A 24,215-nucleotide genomic window follows, 5' to 3' on the forward strand; every position below is an offset into this window, starting at 1 on the left:
GACCCAAACTGTTACAGACCTATATCTATCCTACCCTGCCTTTCCAAGGTTTTCGAAAGCCAAGTTAACAGACAGATCACTGACCGCTATGCAATCTGGTTTTCCAAGCTGGTCATGGGTGCACCTCAGCCACGCTCAAGGTCCTAAACGATATCATAACCGCCATCGATAAAAGACAATACTGTGCAGCCGTATTCATCGACCTGGCCAAGGCTGTCGACTGTCAATCATCGCATTCTTATCGGCAGACTCAACAGCCTTGGTTTCTCAAATGACTGCCTCGCCTGGTTCACCAACTACTTCTCAGACAGAGTTCAGTGTGTGAAATCGGAGGGCCTGTTGTCCGGACCTCTGGCAGTCTCTATGGGGGTGCCACAGGGTTCAATTCTTGGGCTGTTTAACAAACCTCCAGACGAGCTTCAATGCCATACAACTCTCCTTCCGTGGCCTCCAACTGATCTTAAATGCAAGTAAAACTAAATGCATGCTCTTCAACCGATCGCTGCCCACACCTGCCCGCCCGTCTAGCATCACTACTCTGGACGGTTCTGACTTAGAATATGTGGACAACTACAAATACCTAGGTGTCTGGTTAGACTGTAAACTCTCCTTCCAGACTCACATTAAGCATCTCCAATCCAAAATTAAATCTAGAATCGGCTTCCTATTTCGCAACAAAGCATCCTTCACTCATGCTGCCAAACATACCCTTGTAAAACTGACTATCCTACCGATCCTTGACTTCGGTGATGTCATTTACAAAATAACCTCCAACACTCTACTCAGCAAATTGGATGCAGTCTATCACAGTGCCATCCGTTTTGTCACCAAAGCCCCATATACTACCCACCACTGCGACTTGTATGCTCTCGTTGGCTGGCCCTCGCTTCATATTCGTCGCCAAACCCACTGGCTCCAGGTCATCTATAAGACTTTGCTAGGTAAAGCCCCACATTATCTCAGTTCAGTGGTCACCATAGCAGCACCCACCCATAGCACGCGCTCCAGCAGGTATATTTCACTGGTTACCCCCAAAGCCAACACCTCTTTTGGCCGCCTTTCCTTCCAGTTCTCTGTTGCCAATGACTGGAACGAATTGCAAAAATCACTGAAGCTGGAGACTCATATCTCCCTCACTAACTTTAAGCATCAGCTGTCAGAGCAGCTTACAGATCATTGCACCTGTACATAGCCCATCTGTAAATATCCCACCCTACTACCTCATCCCCATATTGGTATTTATTTATTTTTTGCTCCTTTGCACCTCAGTATCTCTACTTGCACATCTATCACTCCAGTGTTTAATTGCTAAATTGTAATTATTTCACCACTATGGGCTATTTATTGCCTTACCTCCCTTATCTCATTTGCACACATTATATATAGACTTTTCTATTGTGTTATTGACTGTACGTTTGTTAATTCCATGAATAACTCTGTGTTGTTTGTGTCGCACTGCTTTGCTTTATCTTGTCCAGGTCGCAGTTGTAAATGAGAACTTGTTCTCAATTGGTCTACCTGGTTAAATAAAGGTTAAATTAAAAAAAATCAATAATAATCACTGACAGCGTACCCAGCAAAGCACCCCCACACCATCCCACCTCCTCCATGCTTCACGTTGGGAACCACACATGCGGAGATCATCTGTTCACCTACTCTGCGGCTCACAAAGACACAGCGGTTGGAACCAAAAATCGAAATTTTGGACTCGTCGGACAAAAGGACAGATACATCCAATCACTACAAAGATACAAGCGTCCTTCCTAACTCAGTTGCCGGAGAGGAAGGAAACCACTCAAGGATTTCACCATGAGCCCAATGGTGAATTTAAAACAGTTAGAGTTTAATGGCTGTGATAGGTGAAAACAGAGGATGAATCAACAACACTGTAGTTACTCCACAATATTAACCTAAATGACAGAGTGAAAAGAAGGAAGCCTGTACAGAATAAAAGTATTTCAAAACATGCTTCCTGTTTACAATAAGGCACTAAAGTATAACTGCAAAAAATGTGGCACAGAAATTAACTTCATGTCCTAAATAGAAAGCATTATATTTGGGGCAAATCCAACACAACACATCACTGAGTACCACTTTTCATATTTTCAAGCATGGTGGTGGCTGCATTGTGTTATGGGTATGCCTGTCATTGGCAAGGACTAGGGAGTTTTTTTTTATATAAAAAGAAACGGAATAGAGCTAAGCACAAGAAAAATCCTAGAGGAAACCCTGCTTCGGTCTGCTTTCCAACAGACACTGGGAGACAAATTCACCTTTTGGCAGGACAATTAACAAACACACAAGGCAAAATATACACTGGAGCTGCTTAGCAAGACAACATTGAATGTTCCTGAGTGGCCTAGTTACAGTTTGGACTTAAATTGGCTTGTAATCTATGGCAAGACTTGAAAATAGCTGTCTAGCAATGATCAACAACCAACTTGAAGAATTAGAAAAATTAAAAATTGAAAATAATGTACAATACAGGTGTGCAAAGCTTTTAGACACTTACCCAGAAAGACTAACAAATGTAATCACTGCCCAATGGGATTCTAACATGTATTGAGTCAGGGGGTGTGAATACAGGACACAGTGCTTTCGGGAAATATTCAGACTCCAAGCGGGCTGTCATGTGCCTTTTACTGAGGAGTGGCTTCCGTCTGGCCACTCTACCATAAAGGCCTGATTGGTGGAGTGCTGCAGAGATGGTCGTCCTTCTGGAAGGTTCTTCCATCTCCACAGAGGAACTCTAGAGCTCTGTCAGAGTGACCATCAAATTCTTGGTCACCTCCCTGATTGCTCAGTTTGGCCAGGCGGCCAGCTCTAGGAAGAGTCTTGGTGGTTCCAAACTTCTTCCATTTAAGAATGATTGGAAGCCACTGTTCTTGGGGACCGTCAATGCTGCGGAAATGTTTTAGAACAATACCCTTCCCCAGATCTGTGCCTCGACACAATCCTGTCTCGGAGCTCTACGGACAATTCCTTCAACCTCATGGCTTGGTTTTTGCTCTGACATGCACTGTCAACTGTGGGACCTTATATAGACAGATGTGTGCCTTTCCAAATCATGTCCAATCAATTGAATTTACCACAGGTGGACTCCAATCAAGTTGTAGAAACATTTTAAGGTTGATCAATGGAAACAGGATGCACCTGAGCTCAATTTTGAGTCTCATCGCAAAGGGTCTGAACACTTATGTAAATAAGTTATTTATGTTTTTTATTTGTAATACATTTGCAAAAAAATTCTAAAAACCTGTTTTCGCTTTGTCATTATGGGGTATTGTGCGTAGATTGTTGAGATATTTATTTATTTAATCAATTTTAGAATAAGGCTATAACGTAACAAAATGTGGAAAAAGTCAAGGTGCCTGAATACTTTCCGAAGGCACTGTATATACATATATATATATATACATATATATATATATATATATTATACTGTATATGTTATCTTAAGCCTGTGTCGAAGAGCTGCTCATGAAACATTTAGCACCTGGCTTTTAATCATTTAAATGTGCATGTTAGGATGTTACCTGTTATCCCTGTTGGGTTTCAACACACTGTGGAGTGTGCTAGCCTTGTGATAGCCTCTTCCACTGTGGAGCGTGCTAGCCTTGTGTTAGCCTCTTCCACTGTGGAGCGTGCTAGCCTTGTGTTAGCCTCTTCCACTGTGGAGCGTGCTAGCCTTGTGTTAGCCTCTTCCACTGTGGAGCGTGCTAGCCTTGTGTTAGCCTCTTCCACTGTGGAGCGTGCTAGCCTTGTGTTAGCCTCTTCCACTGTGGAGTGTGCTAGCCTTGTGTTAGCCTCTTCCACTGTGGAGTGTGCTAGCCTTGTGTTAGCCTCTTCCACTGTGGAGCGTGCTAGCCTTGTGATAGCCTCTTCCACTGTGGAGTGTGCTAGCCTTATGTTAGCCTCTTCCACTGTGGAGCGTGCTAGCCTTGTGTTAGCCTCTTCCACTGTGGAGCGTGCTAGCCTTGTGTTAGCCTCTTCCACTGTGGAGTGTGCTAGCCTTGTGTTAGCCTCTTCCACTGTGGAGCGTGCTAGCCTTGTGTTAGCCTCTTCCAGGTCAACTCAGCCTGCGTCGCAAATGCACCATTTTCCCTACATAGTGCACTTCTTTTGACCAGAGCCCTGTGCTCCCCAGGCTAAAGTAGTGTACTATAGAGGGAATAGTGTACCATGTGAGACACAGACATAGAGGTAGAGAGAGAGAGAGAGAGAGAGAGAGAGAGAGAGAGAAAGAGAGAGAGAGAGAGAGAGAGAGAGAGAGCGAGAGAGAAAGAGAGAGAGAGAGAGAGAGAGAGAGAGAGAGAGAGAGAGAGAGAGAGAGAGAGAGAGAGAGCGAGAGAGAAAGAGAGAGAGAGAGAGAGAGAGAGAGAAAGGAGGAAAGAAAGAAAGAAAGAAAGAGAGTGGGGAGAGAGAGGAAGAGACATACAGAGAAAGAGAGACAGGAAACCCTAAAGCAGGGTTCTCCAATAGGTGGCCTGCTGGCCAAATTCAGCCTGTGGGTGATTTTATTTGCCCCCCCCCCACGTTTTCAGAGCCCCAATAATAATCGGCCCACGGCTGAATGTAATTGGGGACCCCTGCAGTAAAGACACATACTGTACACAGTGTTTCTAGTGTCACATAGTTTCCCAGAGCCAAGCCACTGAGCTCTTCAGCTCCAGTACACACAAATACAATTAAGCTCCTCTGTCTCCCTCCCAAACATACCCAGACTCACACTTCATTTTTTTTGGCTGCTTCTCATGTCAGACACTTTATTGTTCATACAAAACCCTTTAAGATCCTCAAATGAGGTTGAAAAACTTAATAAATGGAAAACAGCCACAAACCACTGAGGAGACCAGACTGAGACAACAGTCCTATACGCCCACAGAGGAAGACTGCTATTGTGTCTCAAATGGTACCACATTCCCTATACTGTGCACTACAGATGTAGGATCTTCATTTGTGCCAGTTTGCTACAGCAGGAAAATAATCCTGCTACAACAGGACATTTGAATTGTTATGTGGACTATCATTAATGGACATTTTTGTAAGGGTTGATTTTTTGGTAAAAGAAAATCAAGTCTGTAATTTCAAAGTGGAAATTGCAAACTTCAGAAGCATTTTAAACCTCAAAATACACTATACGTTTCAAATTAAGATCCTACATCTGTAGTTTAGACCAGGGCCTGCATATATGGCTTGGCGGGATTTGAACATTTTAGTCATAATGTTGCTTAATCAGTAGTTAGGCTATTAGCTGGCCAAAATTAGGCTTCATGAATAGTGTGGGTTTTCAGTGAATTTCTGTACATCATGAAGTGGTGCAGGAAAATTCTCATCAACAAAAGAGTGATCAAATTAAGATCCGACATCTGTTTATACGGAATTAGGGTGCTATTTTGGACACACCCTGGCTGGCTTCATCCCAAAAGGGCTTACTTTTTAAAAATGATCTGTATGTAATTCACAAAGTTAAACCAAATACGACCAATCCATCGTACCTATCACAAGAACAAGAAACCCTGAGGTGACATAGGCTGCATCACAAATGGTAACCTATTCCCATTCAGGGCTGAGGGTCCTGGGATGCAGACATAGCTAGCTTCCCCAAAGCTCGTGTTTAAACGTTTTAAATCTTATAACATTCAGAGTTAGCAACCAGTTCTGCAATAAACTACATAACAGAAAAGCCACAATAATTGTCGTTTATTTCTGTCTTTTCCCAAAGATGTTGTGTACAGCACAATTGAGGATCATCCAAACTCATTATCTTTTTGAATGGACTGGAGTTCAGTTGATAATTTGCTTTGCGTATGCATATGTTGAGGGCAATAGAAATGCAAACGCTGCAAATAACAGAGGAAATGAGAGACAATCTGTGAAAGAAAACCCAAAAGGAATTGTTTGACTTTAAAAGCAAAATATTATATCAACCAGGAATCTTGGAGCCTCAAGTTTCAGATTGAGCCATATTTATTTGTAGTTTCATGGAGTTGTGAGTTTAATAGAATTGTGAGAATAAAACTCTAGTGGCTTACCCAATGAGATAAACAGTGTGCTGAGAGAAGCTATATAGATGTATGTGATTAACATCTCTCTCTTCTTTGTTCTGTGACCTTCCATTCCACTGACCTCGTCAGACAGCCAAACTCTCCCTATCTCAAGGGGAGAGAGTGAAGTAAGAGCCTATCTGCGTCTCAAATTACACACCTCATGTACAGTGCACCACTTTTGCCCAGAGCTGGAAGATAAAGCACAAAGTGTGAATCTGAAATGGCATCCTATTCCCTACTGCTCTGAGTACAGGGAGTAAAGGGCCCATTTCAAACTCAATCCCTATTTCCCAGCAGTGGGTAGTCTAGCAAGAGATATCTGGAGATATCCCCACATCCCTCTGTCTACTGTTCAACATTCATCACTGTCTGTCTGTCAGATCCTGAAACTGCACAGATTAAGAAAGAAAACGGTCACCTTCCTGACCCCAGAGTTAAGCATGAGGACATGAGAATGAATCGGTTGCCAAAGGAGGATATTTTGTGCTTCTTGACTGACTCCTAAATCAAACTCTATTCCTTATGGACTTTGGTCAAAAGTAGTGCACTCTTTAGTGAATAGGGTACCATTTGGGACAGACTCCTTTAATGAGCACCTGTCTGGAGGAAAGACAATGAATCCCTGTCAGTCTGTCTGGGGGGTTGAACGAAGCGAATGATCACAGCTGAGATCTCTGATTGGTTGTCACTTAACAGAAGGGCCACTGGTGCTGGTAGTTTGGGCTGGTGGTTAGGGCTGGTGGTTAGGGATGCTGGTTAGGGCTGGTGGTTAGGGATGCTGGTTAGGGCTGGTGGTTAGGGATGCTGGTTAGGGCTGGTGGTTAGGGATGCTGGTTAGGGCTGGTGGTTAGGGATGCTGGTTAGGGCTGGTGGTTAGGGCTGGTGGTTAGGGATGCTGGTTAGGGCTGGTAGTTAGGGCTGGTGGTTAGGGCTGGTGGTTAGGGATGCTGGTTAGGGCTGGTGGTTAGGGCTGGTGGTTAGGGATGCTGGTTAGGGCTGGTGGTTAGGGATGCTGGTTAGGGCTGGTGGTTAGGGCTGGTGGTTAGGGCTGGTGGTTAGGGATGCTGGTTAGGGCTGGTGGTTAGAGTTGGTGGTTAGGGCTGGTGGTTAGGGATGCTGGTTAGGGCTGGTCTTTAGGGATGCTGGTTAGGGCTGGTGGTTAGGGCTGGTGGTTAGGGATGCTGGTTAGGGATGCTGGTTAGGGCTGGTGGTTAGGGCTGGTGGTTAGGGCTGGTGGTTAGGGCTGGTGGTTAGGGATGCTGGTTAGGGCTGGTGGTTAGGGATGCTGGTTAGGGCTGGTGGTTAGGGATGCTGGTTAGGGCTGGTGGTTAGGGCTGGTGGTTAGGGATGCTGGTTAGTGATGCTGGTTAGGGCTGGTGGTTAGGGCTGGTGGTTAGGGATGCTGGTTAGGGCTGGTGGTTAGGGCTGGTGGTTAGGGATGCTGGTTAGGGATGCTGGTTAGGGCTGGTGGTTAGGGATGCTGGTTAGGGCTGGTGGTTAGGGCTGGTGGTTAGGGATGCTGGTTAGGGCTGGTGGTTAGGGCTGGTGGTTAGGGCTGGTGGTTAGGGATGCTGGTTAGGGCTGGTGGTTAGGGCTGGTGGTTAGGGATGCTGGTTAGGGCTGGTGGTTAGGGATGCTGGTTAGGGCTGGTGGTTAGGGCTGGTGGTTAGGGCTGGTGGTTAGGGATGCTGGTTAGGGCTGGTGGTTAGGGTTGGTGGTTAGGGCTGGTGGTTAGGGATGCTGGTTAGGGCTGGTCTTTAGGGATGCTGGTTAGGGCTGGTGGTTAGGGTTGGTGGTTAGGGCTGGTGGTTAGGGATGCTGGTTAGGGCTGGTCTTTAGGGATGCTGGTTAGGGCTGGTGGTTAGGGCTGGTGGTTAGGGATGCTGGTTAGGGATGCTGGTTAGGGCTGGTGGTTAGGGCTGGTGGTTAGGGCTGGTGGTTAGGGATGCTGGTTAGGGCTGGTGGTTAGGGATGCTGGTTAGGGCTGGTGGTTAGGGATGCTGGTTAGGGCTGGTGGTTAGGGCTGGTGGTTAGGGATGCTGGTTAGTGATGCTGGTTAGGGCTGGTGGTTAGGGCTGGTGGTTAGGGATGCTGGTTAGGGCTGGTGGTTAGGGCTGGTGGTTAGGGATGCTGGTTAGGGATGCTGGTTAGGGCTGGTGGTTAGGGATGCTGGTTAGGGCTGGTGGTTAGGGATGCTGGTTAGGGCTGGTGGTTAGGGATGCTGGTTAGGGCTGGTGGTTAGGGATGCTGGTTAGGGATGCTGGTTAGGGCTGGTGGTTAGGGCTGGTGGTTAGGGATGCTGGTTAGTGATGCTGGTTAGGGCTGGTGGTTAGGGATACTGGTAGTTAGGGATATTGGTTAGGGCTGGTGGTTAGGGATACTGGTGGTTAGGGATACTGGTTAGGGATACTGGTTAGGGCTGGTGGTTAGGGATACTGGTAGTTAGGGATATTGGTTAGGGCTGGTGGTTAGGGATACTGGTGGTTAGGGATACTGGTTAGGGCTGGTGGTTAGAGATACTGGTTAGGGCTGGTGGTTAGAGATACTGGTTAGGGCTGGTGGTTAGGGATACTGGTCAGGGATACTCGAGCTCCCATCTCCTCAGAGCGCACTCAGAGTTGCGTATCAGAGTTTCAGACCCAGTGAAAAGCAGGAGATGGCACAATAGTCTCTCTCTCTCTGTGTGTGTGTGTACATACGTGTGTTTCTCGTTGTGTCCTCTCATAGTGTCTCGCCTGGCTGGGACTCCCCAGTTCGGAAAACTCTCTGCCTGCTGTAGCCTGCCCTGAACCGGACATTGGCTGACAGAATAGGGCTCAGTATTGGGTAGCTTCTAGCCTGAGAATTGGGCATGGCTGAACTTGACTGGAGAATGGGAGGAGTGTTGGTGAGTTGGGCTAAGAAGAGAAACAAGCATCAAATTGTTTATTGTCTGCCGTACTGTAGTAGCTTGTTCCAAAAGCATTATGAACCTCAAACTAAAACCCAGAAAGTGAGCCCAAACCTAAACCCAGAAAGCGAGCCCAAAATAAAACCCAGAAAGTAGAAATAGAAACAAGATTTTAAGAAGTAATACATTACAAATAAGCAATAAAATGACTGTTTATCTAACCCCTTCTTTAAATGCCTCATGGGTACATGTGAACATGAGTTAGCTCAAAATCAAATCACATTTTATCCGTCACATACACATGGTTAGCAGATGTTAATGCGAGTGTAGCGAAATGCTTGCTCTGGGATTGAGCTGTGCAGTGGCTAGCCCAGGCATAATGGAATATCAACAGTACACACTAGAAGCACTTTAAACTCACTAGGAGACATAGGGGAAATTCGGAGAGACATCAGAGATCATCAGACATCATTACACACTGGGCAAACACATTGAATCAATGTTGTTTCCACATCATTCCAACCCCAACTTGCCTAGTTAAATAAAGTTTATTATTATTATTTTTTTTTTATCATCCTAGGATTTTCGCTATTTGGCCAAGCTGCAAAGTCAAAATGAGCTCAATCTTGAAAATAATTGAACAAGGAAATTATCTTTAGGTTACGATTGAGGTTACTTAAAAAGAAAATGTCCTAGCTAAGCTTCTTCTGGCTATGCAACCTGACCAGAAAGTCACAAACGAGCAGTATGGACTTTCTGCTGCTGCTGCTGTTGTTGCTGCTGTGTCATCTGGTCCTGCTGTCTGCAAAGTCACAACTACAGGATGTTGTCACGGAGACGGAACAGGGAAGGCAGATAGGGGAAGGACAGGAGCAGAGTGGAGGACCTCAGAGAGCCAGGACAATAGAAGTAGACTTCCTGTTCACTTCCTGTTTGCCATCAAATGAGGAATGAGGATGTCCCTAAACCATCAGAAAAGAAGAGATAAAGACAGAGAAGGACAAGGAAAGCTCCTCATAAATACTGCCATTTTATTATCATTCTAATAGTAACTCTTAATTTTGAGATACTGTTTGTTGCATCACATTCAATTAATTTAAAATGGGATCTGTCTGTACAGTAACCTACAGATGTAGGATCTTAATTTGAGCCAGTTTGCTAAAGCAGGAAAATAATCCTGGAGCAACAGGAAATGGGAATTATTATGTCATTATCAATTAATTACCATTTTTGTAGGGGTTGATACATTTTTTGTCAAATCAAGTCTGAAATTTTAAAGCGGGAATTAAAAACTTTAGTTTGCATTTCCTGCTGTGCAGAAAAATTCTCAGCAACAAAAGAGTGATCAAATGAAGATCCTACAGCTGTATAGAAGATAATATAAAGACTAAAACTAGACTTTGAAAGGTTTGTTATTAGATTAGAGTCTACTGGCAAACTGTTAGTTATTTGCATTTCCTAAGTATCCGAAAGCATTCAGGATGTAGACCTATCTCATTACAAGTGCTCATAGCTAATGTTACGGTGGCTGGCTAGCTGAATTTAGGGACATACCTACTGTAACTTGGATAGAATCCTGGAGCTTTCCTTAATTGCCCTGGTAGATCTGGGCTGTGTCCCGAATGACACCCTATTCCCTATGGACCCTGGTCAAAAGTAGTGCACTAAATAGGGAATAGGTTGCCATTTGGGACTTAATCCTGGTTTGGCCTGGGAGAGGGAGAGGTAGGGGGAAGGGCACGTTTCCCTGTGTTTACACAGCATTATACAGTACATCTTTGACTCTGATCTGGGTTGGCGGAGTAATAACCTCTTCCTTTCCCAGAGAGAGAGGGAGGGGGGTGGATGGAGAGAGAGAGAGAGAGAGAGTCTGTTAGAGACAGACTGTGTGTGAGTGAAACCTCCAGAACATTGACAACCTTGAGAAGGCCACTGGGCTCTGTTAATAAAAGTGCATAAGTCAGTCTGGGGCTGTGGTGAGGTAGGGCTAGGAACACGATGAGTCAGTGGGTTCCGAAACACAGCTAGGCTTCCCAGAGCTCGTCACGTTGGTTCCTGAGGGTTCCTTCCTGGTAGGTCCCGCTCCAACAGGCTTGTTGGGCTACAATACACAGTCATTAGACAGAACAGACAACAAGTCTCCTGCCCAACTCTATCAAAGGTCAATATCAATATAAACTCTGAGACGAGGAGCAAACGATAGGCAAAAGAATACAAAGGAACCCTAAGACAATAGAAAATGAAATGAAGACGGCGAGAACGGGATCATAAGTGAAGGGAAAATACACAGACAGCATTTGTTTTAGCAAGTGTGGACAAATGTTGAGAAATAAATCACATGACTGTTTTCTTTGTAATACCAATATATTTATTTGAGTTTGACAATGAGATCAAGTTTGATTGGGAAAAGTTAATTTGATTTATATTGCATCAGTGGACATTGGCAGCTTTTTCCCTAATATGTTAGAACACATTAGGAGAATTCCATTGTGGTGAAGAAGCACATACCATCTAAACCAGCATCTAATGACTACATAACATCAAACAATCAGAAGAACAAGCTGTAATAGGAAAACAAGCCCCACTTTAATTTCCTATTAGGGCATGAACACGCCTTCCCTTGTCATGTTGGGGCGTGTAGCTAACCGCGTTAGAAACATGGGGCTTTTGTGCATATAGTATGGAAGCTAGAATTGAGGTCGGACCATATAATTGGGTTCTTCCGTGGTTAAAACATTGCTAGAAGAACCAATGGAATTCTAATTCCATTCTAATTCCAGAACACAGAGAGGCAGGGCTGGATTCAGGATCAGGAATCAGGATATTTATCTTTGTGAGAGTTGTGTGTTTGCTCAACTGCCACCCTGGTCTACAGTGGTTTACAACGATCACACAATCTGCACATTCTTTACACAGGACATGGATTTAGTTTATCAGAACAACTCCAGAGTCTCCTCTCAACAATCTGATATAGCCTATCAGTGTTTGACTTCCTTATTTGTCCACAGAGGATGAAGAGATCACTGAGCATAAACCTACGGTGCGTCTGAAACGGCTCTGGTTAATAGTAGTGCACTAATAACCTTTTGTTTAAAAGTAGTGCACTATTTAGGGAATAGGGTGCACCCCAGCTGTTATGGATTATAAGAAGTAGTGCCTCAACAAGTAAAACATTTATTTTTCACAACAATTCTGTGATTTAACAAGACACCTTCCATAATGTCAACAACATGACCGTAGCCTAATGTTTATTTCATCTGAAAGTGCTATTCCCTTTTTAACCTCTATGGGACCGGCGGGACGAATTCGTCCCACCTACGTAACAGCCAGTGTTATCCTGTGGCGCGATTTTTAAAACGTTTGAATTGCTATTACTTCAATTTCTCAAACATATGATTATTTTACAGCTATTTAAAGACAAGACTCTCGTTAATCTAACCACACTGTCCGATTTCAAAAAGGCTTTACAACGAAAGCAAAACATTAGATTATGTCAGCAGAGTACCCAGCCAGAAATAATCAGACACCCATTTTTCAAGCTAGCATATAATGTCACAAAAACCTAAACCACAGCTAAATGCAGCACTAACCTTTTATGATCTTCATCAGATGACACACCTAGGACATTATGTTATACAATACATGCATGTCTGTTCAATCAAGTTCATATTTATATCAAAAACCAGCTTTTTACATTAGCATGTGACGTTCAGAAAAAGCAAACTTCATGGGGAATTTACTAACAATTTGCTAAATTACTCACGATAAACGTTCACAAAAAGCATAACAATTATTTTAAGAATTATAGATACATTACTCCTCTATGCACTCGATATGTCCGATTTTAAAATAGCTTTTCGGATGAAGCACATTTTGCAATATTCTAAGTACATAGCCCAGCCATCACGGGCTAGCTATTTAGACACCCACCCAGTTTAGCCTTCACCAAAATCACATTTCCTATAAGAAAAATGGTCTTACCTTTCCTGTTCTTCGTCAGAATGCACTCCCAGGATTTCTACTTCAATAACAAATGTAGGTTTGGTCCCAAATAATCCATCGTTATATCCAAACAGCGGCGTTTTGTTCGTGCGTTCTAGACACTATCAGAATGCTAAATCACGGTCGTGCGCATGGCGCAGAACGTTACAAAAAATGTCTAAATATTCCATTACCGTACTTCGAAGCATGTCAAACGCTGTTTAAAATCAATTTTTATGCAATTTATCTCGTAGAAAAGCGATAATATTCCGACCGGGAATCTGCGTGTCTGTAAACTGAGGGAAAAACCGAAAGACGGGGGCGGGGCAGGTCACGAGCCTATCCTTTGTCCTCTGATAGACCACTTAGCTTTTGCTCTCGTGTGTTTCAGCCAGGGCTTTGAATTACGTCATTCCTGTTTTTCCCGGGCTCTGAGAGCCCATTGGAGACGTGGGAAGTGTCACGTAACAGCAGAGATCCCTTGTAATAGATAGAGAGAATCAACAAGGGCAAGAAATGTTCAGACAGGGTACTTCCTGAACAGAACCTTCTCAGGTTTTTGCCTGCCACAGGAGTTCTGTTATACTCACAGACACCATTCAAACAGTTTTAGAAACTTTGGAGTGTTTTCTATCCAAAGCTAATAATTATATGCATATTCTAGTTTCTGGGCAGGACTAATAATCAGATTAAATCGGGTACGTTTTTTATCCAGCCGTGAAAATACTGCCCCCTAGCCATAAGAGGTTAAGGCACATTGCACATTTAACCCAAGGAATTCCGAAATATCATTCTGTATTCCATGATATTAATCATATGAATGTCCAGCTGACAAATTCAGGCCTGTGTTGTATGACTAGTCTTGACTCTCTCCTTATATGAACAATTGAATTCACTTTTATGGTCCTGTGAAGGACTTTCTAAACAAGCCACACAAAACTTGTCACTAATACAGAAATAGTTTCAAGTGGTCAGATATACATTTAAGTGCTGGGTGCACATTGGATTTGATGTGCCGAAGCAGTTTTAAGGGCTTCATTGCCTCGTTAGATAGCCTATCTGTCAGGGCTTTCAGAAGGATCGGACCAATACGCAGCGTGATCGTAGTTCCACATCTTTTATTCAATCGTGAAACTAATGCAATATACAATAAAATTGAAATACAAAACAAGAAAGCCGTGACGCAGAGCAGGCATACACTACTCACAAAATTAACAACCCACGGCATACAAATGGAAAACCCCCTACATAAATATGATCTCCAATCAGAGGCAACAAGAAGCAGCTGCCTCCAATTGGAGATCAACCCCAAACAAAACCCGACATAGAAATAGAAACCCTAGAACCCAAAACATAGAAATAGCAACCTAGACAACCAACCAAACACCTCCTGCCACGCCCTGACCCATCTACTATAGAAAAATGACTTCTTACAATGGTCAGGACGTGACAGTACCCCCCCAAAGGTGCAGACCCCGACTGCACACAAGAAAAAAAAAAACACAACACAACAACCACAAAAACACAAGGGGAGGGTAGGGAGGGCGACAAAAGTCTGTGGCGGCTCATGTGCTCCACCCAGAACCTTCCTCTTCTCCCGATCCTCCAGCAACGGAGGTGGCTCTGGCTTAGGGTGTAACCTCCATTCCGCCCGCAGATCCCTCCGCTTCTGTGACGTAAGCCTGTGGATCATTATTGGAGGAATCGGACTGTAGATCCTTACCGGAATCACTGTGCTGTAGACCACTGCTGGAGGTTCCGACCTCCAAGCTGCAGCTGGAGGATCTGGGCTACAGGCCGCCGCTGAAGGCCCTGGGCTGCAGACCGCCGCTGAAGGCCCTGGGCTGCAGGCCGCCGCTGAAGGCCTTGGGCTGCAGACCGCCGCTGAAGGCCCTGGGCTGCAGACCGCCGCTGAAGGCCCTGGGCTGCAGACCGCCGCTGAAGGCCCTGGGCTGCAGACCGCCGCTGAAGGCCCTGGGCTGCAGACCTCCGCTGAATGCTCCGGGCTGAGGAGCGTCGCTGGAGGCTCCGGGCTGGGGAGTCGCTCTAAGGGCCGAGTGCTCACAGCAGGCACCGGCCGTACCGGGTTATGGATGCATATTGAACGTGGAGCAGGAACCGGTCTCACCGGACTGGGGAGACGCACTGGGGACCGAGTGCTCAAAGCAGGCACCGGCCGTACTGGGTTATGGAGGGGTACTGGAGGGAGAGCACGAGGAGCAGGCACAGGACGTACTGGGTTATGGATGCATACTGGAGACTTGATGCGTGGTACTGGCTTAGGTGGCGCCAGACTGGTAACACGCACCTCAGGACTTGTGCAGGGAGCAGGAACAGGACACTCCGGACTGGGTATGCACACTGGAGGTCTGATGCGTGGAACTGGCTTAGGTGGCGCCAGATTTGCAACACTCAAAACCCGACATAGAAATAGAAACCCTAGAACCCAAAACATAGAAATAGCAACCCAGACAACCAACCAAACACCCCCTGCCACGCCCTGACCCATCTACTATAGAAAAATGACTTCTTACAATGGTCAGGACGTGACACTATCTCCACATACTATGCACAGGAGGCTTGAAGCATGCGAGTCACCTGTCGCAATAAAGCCTTATTTTAGGTAGGACTCATCATATTTTCTATTGAAAATATGATTTATTGACATCGTTGTTGGGCCTTTTGTCTCCCTTACCCCTTTTGAAGAAGCTCTCCAGCGACGTTTGTTTGTTTTTATTCACGTCAGCTAACGTAGCAGACCGTGATGAACTTGCGGCGCGCGCATTACTCAAGTTCAAAACATGTAAACTGTTGCTGGACGTAAAAGAGATATTAGAGTGGTGAGAAAAGGAGAATGCACCAAGTTCAATATAATTACTGCACAAATAGCCTATAATTGTATATAATTATTATTTTATTTTACCGATTTAAAAAATCTCTATATATATAATTATCCTTTCCGTGCGGCCCGGTAGTGAATGTGTCTGTAAGGAATGTGCCGCAGACCGGTACCGGTGGTTGGGGACCGCTGGTTTAAAGGCTCCATTAGAAAGCTGTTCAGAAAACCACCAGGCTCACTAGGCCCAGAACAGGTGCAGCCCAGCTCGGCCATCGACAGAGAAGCTGTTCATTGAAAGGTGTACATTATTTTACAATTCTAATATTATACAAACTCAACTTTTGTTAGCTGTTAATTAGCCATGTTAGTGTAGTAGCCTGTGGAGCAGCTACATGCTGTTTTCCCAGGAGGCTGTGATTCGGCCTCGCTCTGAGAACCCCTGAATCATCACATCACCATCTGCCTCTGACTGGGCCTCTGGAATAAACACTGTATGACCTTGGAATCACACTGAGTTATCTTATAGGTCTAAATGTATCTACTGTACAGTGGGGGAAAAAAGTATTTGATCCCCTGCTGATTTTGTAAGTTTGCCCACTTACAAAGAAATGATCAGTCTATAATTTTAATAGTAGGTTTATTTGAACAGTGAGAGACAGAATAACAAAAAAATATCCAGAAAAACGCATGTCAAAAATGTTATATAATGATTTGCATTTTAATGAGGGAAATAAGCACTGTCTTGTTTCGTGTCTGTTGTTCATTAAATGTTGACTCCCCGTATCTGCTTCTCGTCTCTGGCGTCGGTCCTTACAGTAACACTGGTGAATAAAGTTATTGCATTCAGAGCTACGGTTTGCAGCAATGAAATACAATGAATTCATGCTATGGTTTGTGGCTACATTATTTATTTTTATAGGCTTACTATATATACAAGCACACGAGCCCTGGCCAGAGGTGAACTCCCCTCAATACTCAGCTCCCTAAACTGACTTCTAAACAGCTTCTACCCCCAAGCCATAAGACTCCTGAACATCTAATCAAATGGCTACCCAGACTATTCACATTGCCCCCCCCCCCCCCCCCCCACTGCCACTCTCTGTTGTCATCTATGCATAGTCACTTTAATTAACTCTACCTACATGTACATACTACCTCAACTAACCGGTGCATCCGCACATTGACTCTGTACCGGCACCCCCCTGTATATATTGTTATTTTTTACTGCTCCTCTTTAATTACTTGTTACTTTTATCTCTTATCCGTATTTTTTGAAACTGCACTGTCGGTTAGGGGCTCGTAAGTAAGCATTTCACTGTAAGTTGTATTCGGCGCATGTGACTAGTAAAATTTGATTTGATTTACACTAGATCTTATCGGCTCATAAATGTTTAAACAGTCGATTTAAGGAGGGCGTGCTCATGGATTAGTACTGTGGTGTGTATGGTGTGCACGTACATTGAAAAGCGTTGTGTTCGTGTCTGTTTTGGAAGAGGAACACCTTCAAAAAAGCTGATCTAAAAGCTGATCTAAAACGTTGAGCATAGCACTGAATTATTCAAAACCCACCTTACATTATATTTCTGGCAAGCGTGAAACTCTCATCTAATGGAGAATAGGGAATAGTTTTTTATATGTACTATTCAAATATGACTGAACATATTTTGTCATTTAGCAGACACTCTTATCCAGAGCAAATAGGGTTAAGTGCCATGCTCAAGGGCACATTGACAAATTTTTCACCTAGTCGGCTCGGGGGATTCAAACCAATGACCTTCCGTTTACCAGCCCAATGCTCTTAACCACTAGACTACCTGCCGCCCTGGTATGAAACTTGGGTATGGAGAATTACTCCACAAGGAAATTGATTTCAATAGCTATGACAAATATGCTGTGCTCTCTTTATTTCAATGTGGAAGGTCTTTGGCAGAGGAATGTTGAATAACTGGTTTGTGCAGAATGTTTGAGGTGATGATTAACTCTGCATTCTTCTGCATTCCATTCTGACACTGTCATCCTGGTGAGAGTTCTGAGTTTCGTTCTAGAAGGACAGAGATTTGGTTCAGGGTTCCAAGATTATCAAGCCGTTATCAACTTCTCACATGAAAGCATGCTGAGAGAGAGAGAGAGAGAGAGAGAGAGAGAGAGAGAGAGAGAGAGAGAGAGAGAGAGAAGAAACTCTAAAGTCACTCCTAGCTTTTGACATGAAAGCAGGAACTACACAACACAAGGTATGCAGTGGATGCAGGTTGACCTAAATGTAACCTATATTACATGGAGCTATGGATGCAAGGACTGACAGTGCATTAGATCAACATGATAGTGTTAAACATATTTTGAAGCATTGTTTGTTTACAAAGACAATTGTTAAAATAACAATTATGACGGGGTAAGACAGTTGTGTTAAGCTCATGATGTATTTAAAGGTGATATTCTTCAAGAATCAATGGGTACTGGCTCTGACCCCACTCTCCGAGTGTATCTCAAGGGGAGTGGGATATGTAAAAAACGTAATTTCAAATTCACACATGCAATTGTACATATGTGAAATAGGACCTATGTAAGCACCCACCTAATTGTCTTATTACTATCTACTGTTCCATTGAAATCACTATTTAACTGCAATAAATATAGCACATTTTAGCTTTAAAGCGGCAATCTGTGGTTGCTACATACAGTGTTTTACTTATAAATGATTGCTATATACCCACTGATTCTGGAAGAATATAACTTGGAAATGCCTCATGAGCTTAGTTCAACTGTCGTAACCCATCAGAACCATAAATAGAGATTGAGATTGGTTTACTCCAATGTTTGTAAACAAACATGGTCAAAACTTCAATTTTGATATCATGGATGGTCAGTCCTTGCATCCATAGCTCTGTCTATGAATTTGAGAGTGGTTACATTTCTCGAGCCCCATCCCTCAGTTTTTTACTGAAAGTACGCTTTGTTATTGCTTCAACTGTGGCTTGCCCCTTAAATAAAAAATATATTTTATTGATCCATTAACAGACAAACTGGATGGAAACTCATTCAGACAGTCGTGCCAGTTCCTCTGCTCTCTTTCATCACCTTTAAATCCTCAATATATATGAAATCAACCAACTTCAAGTCTGTTTGTATACCAATTCAAAATGTTTATAGTCCCGGTTTCTTTTCAATCACTATTCAAACTCAATACTCAGGTTCATAATTAGCCTACTATACAAGAACTGCCACAGATCTCCACACCTTTTTTTCCCGCACAAAGTACATTTTCATTTTTAGGTACATTTTCCATCTCTTACAGAGGTCCATTTTTCTGGAACAGTCTCCCAGACCACCGTAAGCACTGCAACAGTCTCCCGGACGACCATAAGCACTGGAACAGTATCCTGGACCACCGTAAGCACGTCAACAGTCTCCCGGACCACCGTAAGCACGTCAACAGTCTCCCGGACAACCGTAAGCACGTCAACAGTCTCCCGGACCACCGTAAGCACTGCAACAGTCTCCCGGACCACCGTAAGCACTCCAACAGTCTCCCGGACCACCGTAAGCACTGCAACAGTCTCCCAGACCACCGTAAGCACTGCAACAGTCTCCCAGACCACCGTAAGCACTGCAACAGTCTCCCGGACCACCCTAAGCACTGCAACAGTCTCCCGGACCACCCTAAGCACTGCAACAGTCTCCCGGACCACCGTAAGCACTGCAACAGTCTCCCGGACCACCGTAAGCACTGCAACAGTCTCCCAGACCACCGTAAGCACTGCAACAGTCTCCCAGACCACCCTAAGCACTGCAACAGCTTCAACATTCAAATTGAAAAAATATCTTCTGGAATGAAAGAATATCTTCTGGACATTCCACTCATTGACCTATCCCAATAATTATCTGCCTGTCAGCCACTCATTGACTCATCCCAATAACTCTCTGCCTATCAGCCACTCATTGACTCATCCCAATAATTCTCTGCCTATCAGCCACTCATTTTGTTTCTACATTTTACTTGAAACTCTTTCTTTACCCCCTAATTCATCATGCTTTCCTTTTGTTGTTTGTGTAAATTTCTAATTATTTGTTTGTCTGTCTTAAGAATCAGTACAGCTTTGTTTTCTAAACATTTGAAAAGGGGAGTTGCCTCTTTGGGTGTTGTGCCTCTCCTGCACATGCTCTTTTCATTATCTTTCTAAACTCTTATCATATTGTTTTGTATTTTCTTGTGTGCACATAAAAAAATATATATCATTTCCAAAACTACTATTGGACTAAAGTACTCTCTGAGACCATCATGATTTAGGCCGGTATTCAATCTGATTGCGGGTTATAGGCATTACAGCTTTTAATAGCAATTTCCGATTGAGCCGATATATGCAGCATTTACAGTGAATGGGATCTCCGCAAACGCGGGAACATTGCCTTTAAAAAACGCCATGCCTAGAGCCCGTAATCAGAGACGTAGCCGAGGGTAATCGCACGTAAATGCTGTTTACACACCTTTTTTTAGTTTGAGCAAGCATTTACCGACCTTTTGAAAATATAGTGTTACTCACCGCAAACAGTGAGCAGCGTTTACCCACCTACTTTTTTTTACCATTACATCAATGCCCGCGATCGGATCGAATCTCGGCCTTAGCTTACTGGAGAGTACATTTTTTACATTTGTTTTTGGTATTTAGCAGATGCTCTTATCCAGATCGACTAAAAATTCTCAATAAAACAAATCAGCAAAATCGGTGGTAGAATGAAAAGACAAGTACAAAGGTAAGGTGTTAGGTTGCGTTGAGACCCTTTAGATACATCGGTAACAAATAGACACTAGGCTAAATCAGTCAGTACATGTCATCCAAAGACAATAGACAGTTGAAGTCGGAAGTTTACATACACTTAGGTTGGAGTCATTAAAACTCGTTTTTCAACCACTCCACACATTTCTTGTTAACAGACTATAGTTTTGGCAAGTCTGGTTAGGACATCTACTTTGTGCATGACACAAGCAATTTTTCCAAAAATTGTTTACAGACAGATTATTTCACTTATAATTCACTGTATCACAATTCCAGTGGGTCAGAAGTTTACATACAGTCAACTAAGTGTGCCTTTAAACAGCTTGGAAAATTCCAGAAAATAATGTAATGGCTTTAGAAGCTTCTGATAGGCTAATTGACATAATTTGAGTCAATTGGAGGTGTACCTGTGGATGTATTTCAAGGCCTAACTTCAAACTCAGTGCCTCCTTGCTTGACATCATGGGAAAATCAAAATAAATCAGCCAAGACCTCAGAAAAAAAATTGGAGACCTCCACAAGTCTGGTTCATCCTTGGGAGCAATTTCCAAACGCCTGAAGGTACCACGTTCATCTGTACAAACAATAGTACGCAAGTATAAACACCATGGGGCCATGCTGCCGTCATACCGCTCAGGAAGGAGATGCGTTCTGTCTCCTAGAGATGAACATACTTTGGTGCGAAAAGTGCAAATCAATCCCAGAACAACAGCAAAGGACCTTGTGAAGATGCTGGAGGAAACAGGTACAAAAGTATCTATATCCACAGTAAAACAAGTCCTATATCGACATCCTGAAAGGCCGCTCAGCAAGGAAGAAGCCACTGCTCCAAAACAGCTATATAAAAGCCAGACTACGGTTTGCAACTGCACATGGGGACAAAGATTGTACTTTTTGGAGAAATGTCCTCTGGTCTGATGAAATGAGAAATAGAAATGTTTGGCCATAATCACCATCGTTATGTTTGGAGGAAAAAGGGGGAGGCTTGCAAGCCGAAGAACACCATCCCAACCGTGAAGCACGGGGGTGGCAGCATCATGTTGTGGGGTTGCTTTGCTGCAGAAGGGATAGATGCACTTCACAAAATAGATGGCATCACAAGGGAGAAAAATTATGTGGACATATGTAAGCAACATCTCAAGACATCAGTCAGGAAGTTAAAGCTTGGTCGCAAATGGGTCTTCCAAATGGACATTGACCCCAAGCATACTTCCAAAGTTGTGGCAAAATGGCTTAAGGACAACAAAGTCAAGGTATTGGAGTGGCCATCGCAAAGCCCTGACCTCGATCCTATAGAAAATCTGTGGGCAGAACTGAAAAAGCGTGTGCGAGCAAGGAGGCCTTCAAACCTGACTCAGTTACACCAGCTCTGTCAGAAGAACTGGGCCAATATTCACCCAACTTATTGTGGGAAGTTTGTGGAAGGCTACCCAAAACGTTTGACCCAAGTTAAACAATTTAAACGCAATGCTACCAAACACTAATCGAGTGTATATAAACTTCTGACCCACTGGGAATGTGATGAAAGAAATAAAAGCTGAAATAAATCATTCTCTCTACTATTATTTTGACATTTCACATTCTTAAAATAATGTGGTGATCCTAACTGACCTAAGACAGGGTTATTTGTACTAGGATTAAATGTCAGGAATTGTGAAAAACTGAGTTTAAATTTATTTGGCTAAGGTGTATGTAAACTTCAGACTTAAACTGTATATATATAAAAAAAACTACCAAGTATAGCCCAGTCCATTCTGAAGTTCTTCTCACTGTCTCCACCACCAGTCCTTCTCAGACCTGTCCTTGGATCGGAGATCCTGCACCAGGACAGAGGAAAAAGCAGGGGGATGGATTTAATCCATATTTCGGAAGTATCACGGAAGATCTGCGTTCAAATGTATTTAATTTCCAATTGAGCCGACATGTGCAGCGTTTACCGAACGCCATGTGTGCGAACGCAGGAACATTGCCTTTAAATGTCAATCTAGCTACAACACCAATCTTCCAAGACACTTCAGTGATACGGATTGAATCCAGCCCTTAGTCATGGAATTTCTACTGTAATTTCACTTATTTATTTACCAGAGAGATGGACACTGACCTGTAGGAGATGCGGTGAGAGCTGACCCAGGTCTGCCACAAACACCAAAATCAGGACAAAGATCATGACCAAGATCAGGACCGTGATCCAAACAATTCCAGGGTAAAAGGCAGGGGCTGTTCTTCTTGCTTTAAATCTATCAACAACATCTCTGAACGCTGTGTTGACAACTAGGTTAAGTCTTCTGGGGAATCTCTCCTGGCATAGTGGACACTGATACTGGTGTCTGCTATCCCAGTATTCATTGAGACAGGCCATGCAGAAATTGTGTCCACAACTGGTGGTGACTGGATCACTAAATACATCCAGGCAGAGAGAGCACTGGAACGGCTCTTCTTCTGATCTTCTTCTGCGGGCAAACATTGCTGGAAACAAAGACCTTTTAATTTAGTTACTTGACTCATTCCTGTTGTCTCTTAGTGGAGCAAAGTGCCCAAACAATGTTTCCCCAGCAACCCTGATTATTGTAGATGAAACCCTTATCTGGAAACTCATTTCCAGGGACTATAATACCAGGACATAATAAAGTGTTCTGGTCATGCATAGTTTAACGCGTTGTAGCCTACACACTGAACCAGTGGCATAGGCAGAAATTATTTACTGGTCAAATTTGTTAACTTTGAAAATGTGACAGCGAAAAAAAATGTTTTGCTTTAAATAATAACAATGCAACATGGATGAAACGTTAATCAGAGAAGACGGTGACTAGCTAGCTACAGTGACTAGACAACAACTAGGTTGGAGGCTTGCAGAAATGGCTTAATAGATATAAACATCAGTTAATTACAGAACCAATCAATAAATAAACAGTAACAATCTAACTGTTTCTTCTACTTACAAGACTAATGCTTGGCAAGGGCACACATGGAGGTTACAGGGTGATGTAGCTAGCAGTTTGAGAGGACACACTTGCTTGCTTGATATATTGTAACAGTTAAAAATAGGGAGAACCCTTTTTTGTTTACCTAGGTTGTCATGACAACAGCAGCAACCACTTTCATGCAGTAACAGAGTTCTCAGTTAAATTGGTGAGAAGCTCATACTTTTGAAAGAAATTATTCTGTTCTGAAAACAGTGATACAAGGCAAGCTTAATACAGGCAGACATAATTAAACATCATAGTAACATCAAAATAGCATCTTAAATTCACATTAACTGTTTTTATTTTTGATTCCAAAGAGATCAAGAGGATTCAGAAGAAAGAAAGTAAATACATAATTTATTAATACACTTTAAATATTTCCTTCACAGTGATTTTAGACTATCTGTTGCTTACTATAGGTTGTTACTGTTGTTTTACTACCTGTTGTTTACTATTGTCACGTTCGTCGTAAAGATGGGACCAAGGCGCAGCGGGAATGTGTATACTCATCTTCTTTATTAAGAAGAAAAAACTAAACTTAACCAAAAAACGAGAAACAGTCCTGTAAGGCACACAGCTACACATGGAACAACTACCCACAAAAACCCATGAAAAAACACCCCTACTAAATAGGACCTTCAATTAGAGGCAGCGAGAAACAGCTGCCTCCAATTGAAGGTCAAACCAATAAACTAAGCATAGAAATAGATAAACTAGACA

At 43.4% G+C, this 24,215-nt stretch overlaps 1 long non-coding RNA gene across 1 annotated transcript; it reads right to left on the minus strand.

Moving 5' to 3' along the window:
• Nucleotides 1-22,163: 22,163 nt before the first annotated feature.
• Nucleotides 22,164-23,557, minus strand: LOC115148266 (uncharacterized). The gene is made up of 3 exons (XR_003866622.1): nt 23,472-23,557; nt 22,634-22,998; nt 22,164-22,349 (listed from the first exon to the last, which is right to left on the minus strand). It is a non-coding gene; the product is annotated as an uncharacterized LOC115148266 (long non-coding RNA).
• Between the last annotated feature and the right edge of the window lie 658 nt (nt 23,558-24,215).

The sequence above is a fragment of the Salmo trutta genome, chromosome 15 (assembly GCF_901001165.1).
Source record: "Salmo trutta chromosome 15, fSalTru1.1, whole genome shotgun sequence".
In the NCBI taxonomy this organism is placed as follows: Eukaryota; Metazoa; Chordata; class Actinopteri; order Salmoniformes; family Salmonidae; genus Salmo; species Salmo trutta.